At 49.7% G+C, this 14,853-nt stretch overlaps 1 protein-coding gene across 2 annotated transcripts in view; it reads left to right on the top strand.

Moving 5' to 3' along the window:
- The window catches only part of NR1H3 (nuclear receptor subfamily 1 group H member 3), a 608,088-nt gene that overhangs the window by 296,328 nt on the left and 296,907 nt on the right, over positions 1-14,853 (top strand). The window lies entirely within an intron of this gene.

Raw genomic sequence — 14,853 nt, 5'->3', positions numbered from 1 at the left:
CTCTGTGGTCACCTGCAAACGAATCATGGCACTAAGCGATCCGTGCTCCTCATAATCTATGTTTGAGTATAGGTCTTCAAGATGCTTCCCTATGGAGAGAGCTCTTATGACTCAGTTAAAGGTGCTCTGAGGATGTGTTTTGGTTCTTTGGTGAATGATATGTTAGAGCTATTCCAGGCCAGCCAGGGCAAGTCTAAATTTCTTAATGCATCCCACACCTGCCAGCTTCAGAAAAATCGGTTGAAATGTCAGACCGGTACCACTGGCGAGAGAACAGATGGGTCCCTCTCAAGAAGAGATCATATCCTGGGCCAATAGGTCATTTGTCATTTGTAAGGTTAATTGTCGTAGGCTAAGAGAAATGTGATGTGAAACATCCCAGTGCGGGACGTCCTTCATCACAGGAACTGGTGGCACGTTCAATCAATGACGAGGCACTCCATAAGGAGAGCGTTTGCTTTATTTGGATGTTCACTGGGATCCCCCAAGCTCCGGGGATCACATCAGTGTTAACTAAGTTTGATTAAAAAAAAAAGTGGAAATCGAATTATTTTAATTAGTCAGGCTGGAGGGGGCTTCTTCAAGGGTGAGGGCCCTGTCTAAGGTTCTTCTGTTGCCCTCCCATAAAGACATCTCCCCAATTTCCATGGTGGGCTGCGACTCCGGTGCTCTCTTCTTTGCTAAAATTTGTATCATAATGCACTGCTTCTGAAATGTGCTAAACCTGATGACCCCGTGGGACATACCTATTTAGGCAGTTTTCGTTTTCCTCTCCCGCTTACTCCTACTACGGCTTATTGCTGGATGCATTCATGTGAATCTACAGACAGTTCATGATGCAGAGCTAGTAGGCCATCCCATAGGAGAGATAGAAGTGTAATATAAATGACTTCAAGAGCTTCTTATCCATGATCCTTGAAAAAATTGACGAAGCAGCCAATCAGTATCCAGAATGTGTAATTATTCTGTGTGGAGACCTGAACCTGAAATTACTTGGAGCAGAAGGTGAAATCATTGGCAAACGATTACTGGATAAAAATGCACTTCAATGGGTACAACATTTTGAAGATTGAAATTTGCACCTCCTTAATGGCCAGACTGAAGGTGATATACTGGGCCACCATACCTGGACTAATTTGAGAATAAAAGGACACCTAGATTACATGTTTATCTCCAGAGATCTACTGGACCTTGTCATGGAATTTCGACTAAAAAAGATGACTAGTGATCATGGCGTATTGGAACTGTTGTGCACGTGTCCGCAAATGAATAAACACCAATACATGGGAAATGCAATTGAAGTGAGACAAGGGCGAAATAAATTCAGAATTAAAGCCAGAGACATTGAAAACATTACAGACCTCTTGGACAGTACAGACGACATGGTGACACATAGTGTGGAATATACAGGATTATTATTAAACTTTAAACAAACCATCAAAAGGTTTGAAAAAACATCATTCAAGCTGACTCACTTACACAACCAATTGGTTGAGCAAGCTAAAAAGACATTGCCCTCAGACCTAAGAAAGATTAGAAAGAGTAAAGACCCAGATATGTTGAAGAATTTGAGAAAAAGAAAACAACATGATAGAAATTGGTTTAAGGCGACAACATCTATGCAAGCTCAACATGATGCCGAAACCATAATGAAGACTATTGTCAAACAAAATACCAGGTACTTATGGGAACAATTAAATAATAATGGAAAGTTCCAGTAGAGTCTATTAACCTCTCAGGTGTATCAGAGCATCAATGGATAACGCATTACACACATATGTTGCCCCTGTGTCCACAGAGAATTTCAATGTGGAATTATCATCTAACACATGGTGATTTACTTGGAAAATTGATGACATTCTAAGGATGATTAGTAAACTGAATACATCAAACACAGCAGGCCCGGAAGGCTTAACTAATTGCATGTTAATGTAGAATCTTAAAAGAATCATACAACCGAGGCAAATACCATCTTCCTGGTCCAATGCAATAATAGTACCCATATTAAGAAAAGGGGGAACGTGGAAATCCAGAAAATTACAGACCGATAGCTTTATCAAATGTGTTGAGTAAGATCTTCTGCTCATTCCTTCTGCAAGAATTGACAACATGGGCTGAAAAGAATGATCGATTTGTATGATCAGCAAACAGGGTTCATCAAAGGGGTCGACACAGCCCTCAATTTGTTTAAACATCTTCAAATTGAATGCCTTAAAAAAAAACGTCCTTGCCTTCATCGATTTTGAACAGGCGTTCGATAGTGTAGATGGGACGAGACTATAATATAAATTGAAAGCTTGGAATTGCCCAACAGACCTACTTGATGACCTTATGGCATTGTATTCAAGTTAGGACAAACAATCGGGGCAAATTATCATCCCAACTCATAGGGGATTGAAACAAGGATGCCTGCTTGCCTCGATCCTATTTAATCTCTACCTATCGGACTTTCCAGAATCACTGAGCTTAGTCTCTGGTTTTGGTTTTCCTCCTAAAATAGCTGAATGCCACATGTCATGGATCCTTTATGCTGATGCCATGGTCATTATTGACCAGACCCAGATTGGGCTACAGAGGAGGCTAAATGCCTTACTGGAATACACTATTATTAACAATCTAAGGATCAGTGTGGAAAAAAACATGCATTCTCGAACTTGGATCGAAACAAGGCAGAAGTATAAGATCCACAAACATATTCAAATGGAAAATTGGAGACCATCAATTTAGCCAAATAAATTCCATTGTATATCTGGGTGTGTTCTTCAACTGCAGTTTGTATGAAAAACAATGGATGGAGGTGTTACACCAGGAAGTCAAAAAGTTAGCGTTCCAAACCATCATAATTATTAAGAAGTATTGCAAATGCACATTAATTCCTGCAATAGTCTTCTACAAGCAGAAGGTGGTCCCGATTGTAACCTATGGGCCCGAAACCCTGCTTAAAGTAAATTGGAATTCGTGGACCCTACTTGAGGGACTCTTCTGGAAAAAAGGTTCTATCCTTACGCAGGGGGACACTAATGAAAGGTGTCCCCCTGCGTAAGGAACGCAGGTTTTAACTAGATTTTTCAGGATGGCATTATATTGCATTCTGGGACTTAGAGTTTAACATTCAGGATGTGAAAATTGAAGCCACAGTGATATTCTTTTGGCTTAACATGGTGCTATAAGGATTTACATGTTGTCATGTGGCTTTATTATGCAAGTTGTGTTTTTTTGTAAGTAAACCCTAAGTTTTGGATACAGCCAGGGTACCACTAGTTTTTTACACTTCACCCACTGCCCCATACTGGCATCCTGGCCTTTTGAATTCCCCATTTTACCTGATACTCGCCCTATTTAACGGCCTCAAGAAGGAAACTGGATCTTTAAGGATACTGTAGGTGTTCTAAAGATGCGAGGGATCAAGAATGGTCCCGATAAAATTGCATAGATTGCAAAGAACCATATTGAGAAAATATTCAAATATTTCACATCACTGCCACATGGTGGCGGAAGAACACAAGAATTTGAGTATGAACTATGTTTCTTTGTTCCTACGCCTACGGAGAATACAAATGTCTCAGCAACCAGTACTTTATACACAGACCGATTTTCTCAGCAGGCATTGCTTACCACACAAGCTGCTGATCTCTCGATAGAACTAGCTGTATGTACACAGACTGGCCTTGTCTCAGTAGGCATTGGTTCAAACACAGACTGTCGAGGGCGCAGCAGACATTGCACCCACATCCCTCTTCCTCGTCACAGCACTTACTCTATGAAGGTGCTCCATCTGCTGACAGGACCCTTTCCAAAACATTCTTTTTTATTTAGCTTCTCCTTTTTGTCGCCTTGGGTATAAAGCACCCGATCTTTCCCCTGATCCTCTTGTTTTGCCGGACAGTGAACCCTGGAGAGGTCAACTGGGCTGGTCTCCTGTTTGCCTGGCGTTTTGATCCTCCTGCTGGGTACTGTTGGTTTAAAAGTTGTTTTTTGATTTCCGGCTGTTTTCACTGATGGGTCTGGACTTGAGGAGGGGAGAACAGCCCCAGGCCTGGTAAGAATTGAGCACCCGAGGAGTTTCGGCTGGGCTAAGCGCCTGGGGTGCCTAGGCCCGTGGGTGGGTGCAGATGACCCTCCCTTGTCCTGCAAAACGTGCTGGGAGCGCGCAACGGAAGTTAAGAAGCCGACGGTTACTGGGGCCTACGCTTTGACCAGGACATAAGGAAGGAGCGCTGCAGTGGGATATGTGGAATGCAAAGGCCTCTCCAATGAGCCTTGAGGTCATAGCGAGTAGGAAAGAATAGGATTGCGGCCACTGTGGTATTCTCTCTGTCTCATGTACATTGCTACTATTCTGGGTATGGGGTATGGTGGTTCACCACTCTCAGGTTTGCAACCGACAAGCCCTCTTGCATGTCTGCTTGGATTCCCAATCTTTTGATGTCAGTACAGGTCTGGGCACTGCTGCCTGTTGTGGCATTGGCAGCATGAGCACTGACCATGCCATAGGGGTTAAGCGTCATTTTGGGCCGTGAATCTTCCCACAGCACAGTGGACAGGCTGCCGGTACTGCTGGGATAACCCATTCTCCTGCCCCCACCCCAAATTGAAGGAGCGTTGCATGGGGATATGTGGATTGCAGACACCCCTCTCCCCCAATAGCATTGAGGTCACAGTAGTAGAGGGATGAGTAGAACTGCAGCCACTGTTTTTCTGTATGTCTCATATATGTTGCCACAATTCTGTGCATGGGGTTTGGCAGTTTCCTAATCTCAGGGTTTCAACTGACAAGGCCTCTTGCAGGTCTGTGCTTCCCAGTTTCTTCATGTGGGTACAGATCTGTGTGCTGCACCCTGTCGCGTTGGTGGCAGGCAAATGTAGGGGGTGAGTGATATTTTGGCTGTGAATCCTCCAACAACAGATTGGGCTGTCTGCAAGTACTTCTGGGAAAACCCTGCATTTGGGAGGGGCTTTTGGTTCTGCCTCAATGAAATGGTCTGGCAAGCTGATGCTTTCCTCTGTCTCACCTTCACTCTTCTGTTGTTTTACATGTAGTTCTTTACAGCTGGTCCTGGCTTGAGCTGGATAATACTATAAATCTAGTGGAGGCTTTCTCCAGTGCACCATGCAGGAGGAATGTGGTTCCTCGCAACAGGGCGAGACTATTTGTCTGTGTGCTGTCAGGACTGCCTGTCCTTCTGAATACATTATTTTTCCACTGGTTACTATAGTACCCATCTAAGCCGGCAGTCATTGGTGAATCAAGCTGTCTCCCTGGCAGCCCAACAGTTTGAATCAAGTTCAGGTGTGGGGTATCCAAGCCTGTTTTTTTGTAACCTTTTCCTTTTTCTTCTTAGTGAAATATGATTGACCATAAACTGATGTCAGTTTCAGATCTTGTTTTCTGTGAAAAACATTTGTACAATGACATTGGAGTTGGAGAGCCGTTTTCATGTAAGCCATTATTTGGCTACTGGTTTGTTGGAACCTGCATAGAACTATGTTTAGAGCATTGGGCAATGAGCCCTGCCGATGGGAGTTAACATGCTTTTGCAGGGAATTGGAATTTTGCATCCTACTTCTTTAAATTCAAAGAATAATTTAAAAAAGAAAAAGTTCATATGACATTTTCTATGCTAAATATTATGTACCTGCCTTTCATGCAAGGTATGCAGAGCCATCATAGCTACAAGGCCACAGTTCTTCTGGAAGTGGGAGGGACTGTAGGGCTTTGGCTAATGAATGGCATTATCTCCTTGCAAAGACAAAGGGTACAGAGGTTACTGGTCTGTGAGCATTTTGACTGGTGGCACAGTGCCACGAGGGTGGCAGGAGAGTCCCCTTGTGTGGGCTATTGTACCTCGATGTTGTGTCTTGACTGTCGTGTAGTCAGAAGAGTCCTCTGTCCACAAGTGCCGCACAGAGAGAATCTAAATCACTCTCTGTACAACCTTTGAAGCCACAGGTGGGAGATGATCTTCCGGAACCGTGGATCTCTGGGAACCCCGAACAACTGTAAAGAAGGCACCGGTTAAGTAACAAGCCTAAGACAGCAATAACAAACCAGACAACAAGGAAGTGGAACGGTCTCACCAATAAGTGGCCGTGGAGTATCTGCTACACCTATAGAGGAGGTTCCGGGACCCAGCAAGGCTGTTTCGTTTTGCAGGGCAATAGGTGTCACTGAGCTGCGTGTGCCGGGCCCACCTGTTGTCAGAATTCCGACAAAGAAGCTGAGCAGAACGTAGTTCCAAAGGATTAAGGAAGTAGAATGTCCAGAAGGCAGTCCGTGCATCGTAACAAGAAATCCAATGAAGCAAGAACCAGAAGCCAGGGGAATTCCAATAGCAGTCCGTAGAGTAATCCGAGGTCAGTGTCCAAGTAATCCGAAGGAATAAGTGTAGCGCCAAACAGGTGTCCAAATAAACAGCTGTGAAGCACCAAAGTTTTGCGATGCGGCAGTTTAAATACCGGTGCTGCCTATTACCTTCCGGTCACATGAGTCGTAATCGCATCACATGAGCGTAACTTAGAAACACGTGAACGGGAGATGCTGGTCATGTGACGCGGAAGAAGCCGGTCTCGCAATTGCCAAGGAACACGCCAATGGAACAGGCGTCACCGCGAGTAGGCAGCATGTTGAACCATGCGCGGTGGCACATGGGAACTCGGGGAAAGCGCAAGTGAGTCCCGGAACCGGGCAAGAGGACGGGATGGGGTGGAGGTGTGAGAACGGGCACGGGGAACACTAGGAACACTGAGGAGTGAGGGTGAGTGTGTGACACTTAATCCCTGGGGTCACAGGGCTTGAAACTCTGATTCTGAGCCATGTGCCTGGCCAAGAGTGTAGATTTTGGTCCCAAAATCACCACAGTGGGTGTTTATTGTTAGAACTTGCTTAGTGAAGGCTGAGGGTGCAGATTTTGGATCGTGTTATCCCTTTTTCCCCCAGACCTTGGTTTTGTGGTTTGGGCACACTGCAGGAGATGCGCACTAACTGGTTTAGGTGTTGGTTTCCCGCTTTCATGGTTTCTCAGATAACAAAGGGGTGGGGGGGGGAGTACGGGCTTTTTTCAGTCCCCCCTCCTCAGCCTCAGCGAGAAAGAAGGCATCACACGCTCCTTCAGGTCCACGTGTCTCTGGTGGGGGGCAGGCTTGCTCTCCATGCACATTTCTGGCACCAGAATTTCGCGGACCCCTGTATCCTCTCCGTAGTATCCACGGTGTACCACCTTCCCATCCCAGCCTCTCCTCCCTCCTCCCCTCCACTCCCACAGGTTGGGACAGCAACTCTTTTGGTGGAGATCCGGTCGCTTGTAGAGAGCCAGGCAGTGGAGGAAGTTCCAGCCTCCCAGCGAGGCTTTGGCTTCTACTCCAGGATTTTTGCCATTCAGAAGAAGAACCAGGCGGTCCTGAGAGTTGTGCTGGACCTTTCTACCCTCAACCTCTCCTTACCCCTGCAAAAATTCAAGATGGTTACGCCAGCTTTTATAGCGGAGACATTGGACAAGGGAGACTGGATGTGCTCCCTGGACCTGAAGGACACGTACCTACATGTCCCGATTTGGCAGCTCCATTGTTCTTCCCTATGATTCAGGATCATGGGCTACCATTTCCAATACAAAGTCCTCTCGTTTGGCCTCAACTTGGCCCCCAGGGTCTTTACCAGACACATGAATGCCGTAGCGGCCTTCCTCAGAGCGCAGGTCCTCCACATCTACCCATACCTCGATGACTAGCTCGTCAGGGCTACATCTATGGAAGCGGTTCACCACTCTTCCTATGCCTTTATGAACACACTGCACGACCTGGGCTTCTCGCTCAACCTCAAGAAGTCACAGCTGCTCCCTACGCAGACTCCGACATTCCTGGGACGTATTTGGGACACATGCTCCGAGAGGGTTTTCCCTTCGGAAGACAAGATCTCGGCCATCAAGAGGGCCACTGCCCACTTCCTCAGCAAAGAGGTGACCTTGGCATGGTGGTACCAACATCTCCTGGGTCTACTAGCGGCGGTTCTTTTAGCCGTGCCACACACAAGACTAAGGATGAGAAGAATTCAGCTGCACTTCATGCCCTCATGGGGTCAGGAGTGGGGCTCAGAATCCGAGATGATCCACATTCCTCCATCTCTCCACCAGGACCTAACTTGGTGGTCCATGGACAGCAACCTACGGATGGGGCATGGGCAAGCTCTTCCGGCCGCCCTCTCCGCAGGCTACTGTCACCACAGACTCCTTTCTCGAAGGGCTGGGGAGCCACCCTGGATGATCTCTCGGTCCACGGGACCTGGACTCGACAGGATCAGGAATACCACATCAATTGGTTGGAGCTGAACGCCATCTGGCTAGCGCTCAGAGCATTCCTACCACTTCTCAAGGGCAAGGTTGTCCTCATCAAGACAGACAACTCGACCAGCATGTACTACGTTAACAAGCAGGGAGGCACCAGATCCCCGCCTCTGTGCAGACTGGCAATCAGCATGTGGGAATGGGCCTTGGAAAACAAAATTTTCCTCTCGGCAGTCCACCTCCTGGGGGAATCCAACCTAGAGGCAGACAGGCTCATCAGGCTGGGAGTGGACAATTACGAGTGGCAGCTAAACAACCTCGTTGTGCAGGAGATTTTCAACAATTGGGCTCACCCCCAAGTGGTTCTCTTTGCCACCTGGTACAACAAGAAGTGCCCCCAGTTCGCATCCTGGCAGGGTCAGGGCCCCGGCTCTCTGGCCGATGCATTTCACCTCCAGTGGACCGGCATGAAGGCCTACGCCTTTCCTCCCACTCCCCTGATCCACGGGGTAATTTGCAAGATCAAGGAGTCGCACCGACTCCTCATCATTCCGATTGCTCCATGGTGGCCGGCCAGACCATGGTTTTCGGAGCTCCTCAGCCTCTCGGAAGTGCCCCTGATACACCTCCTGATGGGCCCAGCACATCTTCTGGCACAGCAGGGGGGGCAGGATCATCCACCCAGAGCCAGGGAAAATAGCCCTCACTGCGTGGTAACTGAGCAGGTAATGCTTCGGCACCTTAGCCTCTCACAGGCCAATCTGGAAATCATACAGGGCGCCAGGGGCAAAGCCACCAGGGCCCAGTACAAGAGCAAATGGACAAGGTTCTGCCACTGGGCAGACGCCAAGGGAATTGACCCCTTGGCCTGTAATTTGGACGACGTGCTCTCCTTTTCGGCACACCTCGCTCATTCGGGCGTAGACACCTGCTGTACATACCTTGCACCCATTGGGGCTTACAGGAACTCAGAGGAAGGCGTCTTTTCCTCCTCCAACCCTATCGTCAAGAAACACCTGACTGGTCTCCCTAGGCTCTACCGCCCCGTCAAGAGACAGCACCCTGTGTGGGACCTTAATATAGTCATGGGCGCACAAGCCATTCGAGCCAATGGCATCCGTGGACATTAGGCGGGTCACCATCAAGACGGCCTTACTAGTCGGTCTTACCTCAGCTCTCAGAGTCAGCGAGATTCAGACGCTGGTCGCCTCTGAACCATATACCACCTTTCGCAGGGACAAGGTAGTCATGCGGACACACCCGGCATTTCTGCCCAAGGTTCCATCTGCATTTCACTTGAACGAGGAAATAGTCCTTCCTACATTCTTTCCCGATCCTAAGGACGAAGCACAGAGAGTGCTGCACTGCCTGGCTGTCAGGCGTGCCCTAAAATTCTACTTGGACAGGACCAAGGGCTTCCGCAAGTCGGACGCCCTGTTTGTCACTTTCGGCGGCTCAAGGCCAGGCTATCAGGCCTCTAAGGCTCCCATATCCCGCTGGATGGTCTCTGCCATGAAAGAAGTGTATGAGGGCCAGCACAAGCCGCTCCCGGCCAACATGCATGCCCACGCAGTCAGGGCCAAGTTAACGGCCATCGCATTCCAGCGCCATGTCCCTTGGCAAGTCATAAGCAGGGCGGCCACTTGGGCCTCTCCCTCGGCTTTCTGCAAGCATTACTGTTAGGATGCCAGCTCAAGATCTGATGCGGCTTTCGGACAGGTGGTTCTCAGGAACCTATTTGCTTAAGGAGGTCCTCCTCTCCACCCTGGGGCTGCAATCAGTTGTAATCGCCCATACAGTATGAAGGAAAGGCGACGGGGCGTAAGAGTAATTATAAGTTACTCACCGTAGTGACTAACATACTCTTAGTCCATAGTCCCCTTTCCTCCATACCTCCCACCAATCTCCTCCCTAATAATACTGGTGTTGTTAGGCAATGTTAAATCTATTGTCGACGCGTCAATGGGGACTGAGGTGTGGCGCCGGAGGGCGGAGTCAAGGCAGCGCATGCTCCCTGGGCCATGCCCCTGGCACCTCTAAATTTAAAGTGGAAGGTTTTTCTGGTAAAAAAGGTTCTGTCTCCCATACAGTATGGAGGAAAGGGGACTACGGACTAAGAGTACGTTAGTCACTACGGTGAGTAACTTATAATTTTTCTGGTATTTGTTTCCATTTATATTGCTACTGTGTGCGCTCTAGTGTGCATCACCGGATATCCTCAATACATTGCATGCAATCCAACTCTCGTAGGATTAATTGTCTAGCCTACTTTGTTACAAAACACTCCACAAGTTCCTAGTGAGTAGCCATAATTACGGGCTTACCGTTTTATTTGCGACGTTCCTTCCCAACGATGAATACCCTGTATGTTGAAATCCCTCACGCTCGTTGCTAAGCGAAACTTGTTTTTTACCTTGTCTGCAATGCATGCTGCGTGATTGCATAGCCACATCGAGACAGTGGCGGTCCAGTAGACAATTGTCCAGTAGACAATGAAAACCGCCATCTTAGAATGGAATCTACGAATGTAAAGGGGAGAAGAGGTCTATCCTCTTTTATGCTTTGTGTGCTCTCACACAGATTTTTTCTTCCGATGTAATGTTTTAACCTAAATTACGGTAATGCATCATCATTCATTTCTTGAAATGAAGAACTCTTCCTATTTCAAAAAATCTTATTCTGAAATAGAGTGCTTTTTTTGGGCTCCAAGGGGAGGCCTCTTTGTATATTGTCAACATAAATTACTTTAAACCTATTTCTTTGAATAAATTGGCTATCCCCATTTTTCACATAGTTTAGCAACGACATGATTTCACTCACCAATCTTTTGCTTTCTTTTGAGCGTACAATCCGTTTTCATATCTACTGCGGCTATAGTATAACTTACTCTATAGTCCTTCTTAAAACATTATGTGTTGACATATGGTTCCCCATCGCAATCTTACTTCTTGCTGTATTTATCTCATTTTATTGTGTGGGTATGCGACTATGCCACTATTGCTACACTAGAGTAACAAAGGTTTGCCAACAGATCTCCTTGTTCAGGCCCTTCTCATGGGTATTGGGGCGGAAGATCCATTGTTCTCTTTTTAGGAGCATTGCTCCCAAATCCCCTCCCCGTTTGGGTACTTTGACTTTTTCAAAAATAATCCCAGCCAAATCGTTCTCAGTATATTTCGTTTTGATATAATGTTCGACTAGGGGTGCCATGAGTGTTTTAGTTCTAATATTTGAACGATGCTCACATATTCTTATTTTAATAGGTCTTGTTCATCCCTACATAGCGTTATGGCCTGCGCCGCCTCTCGGTGATGCAGTTAAGGTGCGCACTGCTAAGGTTTAGGGGAAATGTAGTGCTAGCAGTCTTTCGTATCGGATCCCACTTTTCCCACCCCCCACAAAAAGGTATTCTCTCCGTTATTAAATTAAATGGTTAAAATGGTTCTATGAATCTACAATTATAATTATAAACGATGCAGGCAGCCAGAGGAAGCGAAACAGATAAGAAAACAAAGGATTCTCTTCTTCAGTTTGGCAAAGTACTGGACACCTTTCTCTTTAAAGGATTCTTTCAGTTCTCTGTTCGTGTGCTGTAGTATAGTCGCATATTCATTTATCTGATGACATCTGCGCCTAGATGCGGTTATTCATGCCAAACAACATGCATATGCGCATGCAAACAAAACAAATTAAGTCGTGGCTAAAATAACACTGCAGTATAGAGAGGAGGTAAAACATGCACAAACACTATAACAACCCAACCAGACAACATGTGAATCATTATATTAGCATGCTGAGCAAAAAGAATTAAGTTAAACATAGATGGATTGGCGGCCCGGAAATGCTGCTGTCATGCTCCCCCCACTGACTCTGCCAACGGGCCTGCATGTGTTCAGAGCACATGCTCTTCCCAAAAACGGATAAATAATTCAGAGGAGTGTAGAGGTTAAATATGCTCATCTTCGTGCAGGGCTGGCCTTAAGGGCAGCGGCACCCAGGGCGAATTGGCGCCCTCGCCCAACGCGCCCCCCTGGTTAACAGGGGGCGGGGCCAGGAGGGGGCCACTTTTTTTTTTTAACCTCCTCGCTTTGGCGAGGAGGTTAATAGGGCGCGTTAGCACCCCATTGCCATTGAATGAGCCCGCCGCCGAGGGTTCATTCAATGGCAATGTGGCGCCTGCCACGCCTTCTGCCACCACGCCAACTCGGGGGAGTCCTTGAAAGACTCCCCAGAGCTGGCGTGGTGAGGGGCTAATGGTGCCTTTTCTTGTGAAAAGTGCCCGTGGCAGAGGGGCGCATTTAAATGCACCCCCCCTCCCGCGGGCACATTTTGCAGTAAAAGGCCACCTGCTGCGCCTCCTCCCACAACGCCAGCTCTGGGGAGCCCTTGAAAGACTCCTCCGAGCTGGTGTGGCGGGGGCAAAAGGCCCCCTGGAGGGTCTTGGGGGCTGCTCCGGGTCACCGGGCAGCCCCATACTCAGGTCGGGGGCACCCGACGGGACACACTGGTGCGGCCCTCATGCCGCAGACTCATGGGTGGGGGAAACCCCACCCGCTCCAGAGCTCCACACGTGGCCGGGGGCACCCGGCTCACCGCGGCCCCGGCTCTGGGGGCACCCATCCCGGGGGTCGCCTCCCCAACCCGCCTCACAGGGTTAGGGGGACCCACAGGGACGGCGTTGCCCGGCAGGGGCACCGTCCTCCAGCTGGGCCCCGTCCTTGGGCCCAGCTACTATGGTGCAGCACCAGCATGGTGCTGACAAAGGAACGACACCGGAGCCTCAAGATGGAGTGACTGACGAGCCGGAAGCGTCTCGCTTCTTTTATTATGTTGGTCACGTGGCTACTGCCACGTGACCCATTACAACATCTTGGGAGCTACCATGCTCCCAGGAGGGGTCATCATGCAACACCACTCCATTTTTTAATAACAACAAAACGAACTTACAACACTACACACTACTGCTCCTAGAACCACTCTACTACCACACCCTTTATTAACCTGGGTGAGTGGATGTATTATAATAAAACACCAACTCCTGGCATCACATTATATTTCCCCCGGCGGGTCATTTCGAGCACGGAGTCTTCCTGGGGGCATCGATGACGGTGTCCCCCTTCCACCACCTTGAAGATGCGTGATGCCAGGTTGATCCTTCCCGGGTGTTCACTTCGGGCGGCCGCACCATCGTCACGCTGAGAGAGACCGGCAAAGCCGCACCTGGGTAGGCCCAGGCGCCACCTCGGCCAAGTCCATAGTCCAGGTGCTCCTGTGATGGCATCAAGGCACCCTGGCGGCAGGCCCCTTGATGCACCTCCTCTCCTTCGTGGGGCAGATGACAGGAAACAGAGGCAGGGTGCCCTCGCTGCCTGGCTGGGTGGAGCACCCCACACTGGCACAAGTTGCCATCCCTCCCTTTTCCCCCAGGGGCTAGGTCCCTGTAGTCTTCCTGTGAGGCAGTGTGACCTTGTGCCCCCATTTGTTGGTTTCTCCTTCTCTTCCTGGCCCAGCTGGAGTTGGGCCCACCTTTGTTCTGCGACTTGCAGGTGGGGGAGGGGCAGGCACCTCACCCCTTCATTGCGGCCACAGCCGCTTCACGTCCTCTTGGGAGGGCACCCATCTCCTCCCCATTGCGGGCCGCAAACCCGCGCTGTTCATGTTGCCAGGGGCCACCGAGCAGGGGAGGGGCAGGCAGCTCGCCTCCCCTTTTTTTTTTTTTTCCTCCAGACCGGAGCACCTCTCCTTCACCTGCGGGCCCAGATGATGATGGGCCCGCCTCCCATTGGGGCCGCCTCAGCTGTTTGGCGGCCCCTGCACCACTTCTGGACGGTGGCCGATGCCGCTCTTTTGTTGGGGCCGCCCCAGCTGTTTCAGTGGCCCCTCCTTTCACTCTTCCTCCTCTGCGGCGGATGCCGCCAGCACGTGTTGCGGCGAGGTCGCAGGGGAGGGGCAGCTCACCTCATTGTGTGGCCGCGGCCACCACATCTGCTCTGCCCGCTCCTCAGAGCGAGTGCTTAATTGTCCTTGCGGGCCCAGGTGGTGTTGGGCCCGCCTCACTTCTTTTCTTGCGGCGTCCATCGCCGCAATCTATGGGTGGGGGAGGGGCGGCTCAGCTCTCCATCGTGGGAGACGCCACGCCCTTTCTTCTGGGGTGGGGGCCGCAGATCCCCCCCCTTCCATCGCGGGCGACAACCCGCATCCTCCTCCAGGCAGTGGGGGAGGGGCAGCAGCCCGCGCGGCCAGCCACCCCACAGATTCTCCCCCCCCCCCCCCCCCCCCACTGGGCGGGCAGCTCCTTTGCGGGCCCAGTTGAAGTTGGGCCTGCATCACTTCCTCACGCGGCTATGTTAGCCACTCCTCCCCTTCTTTTAGCAGCCGACGCCGCGTGGACTCTCACTCCCTACAGGGAGTGGGGGGCGGCTTCCTCCTGCTGTTGGGGTGGTGGCCGGGCAGACTCCCCACCTCGTGCGGCCGACGCCTCCATTGTTATGTTTATTGCGGCCGAAAACCGCGTGCAGGCCCCCCCTCGTCAGATGGGTGGGTGTGCAGCCCACGCGGCCACCGCCGCTCAGTGACA

This window comes from Ambystoma mexicanum, chromosome 11 (assembly GCF_040938575.1).
Source record: "Ambystoma mexicanum isolate Mex_15411 chromosome 11, UKY_AmexF1_1, whole genome shotgun sequence".
In the NCBI taxonomy this organism is placed as follows: domain Eukaryota; kingdom Metazoa; phylum Chordata; class Amphibia; order Caudata; family Ambystomatidae; genus Ambystoma; species Ambystoma mexicanum.
Note: the sequence above shows the minus strand (reverse complement) of the source record. Positions and strands in the feature narration are given on the sequence as shown.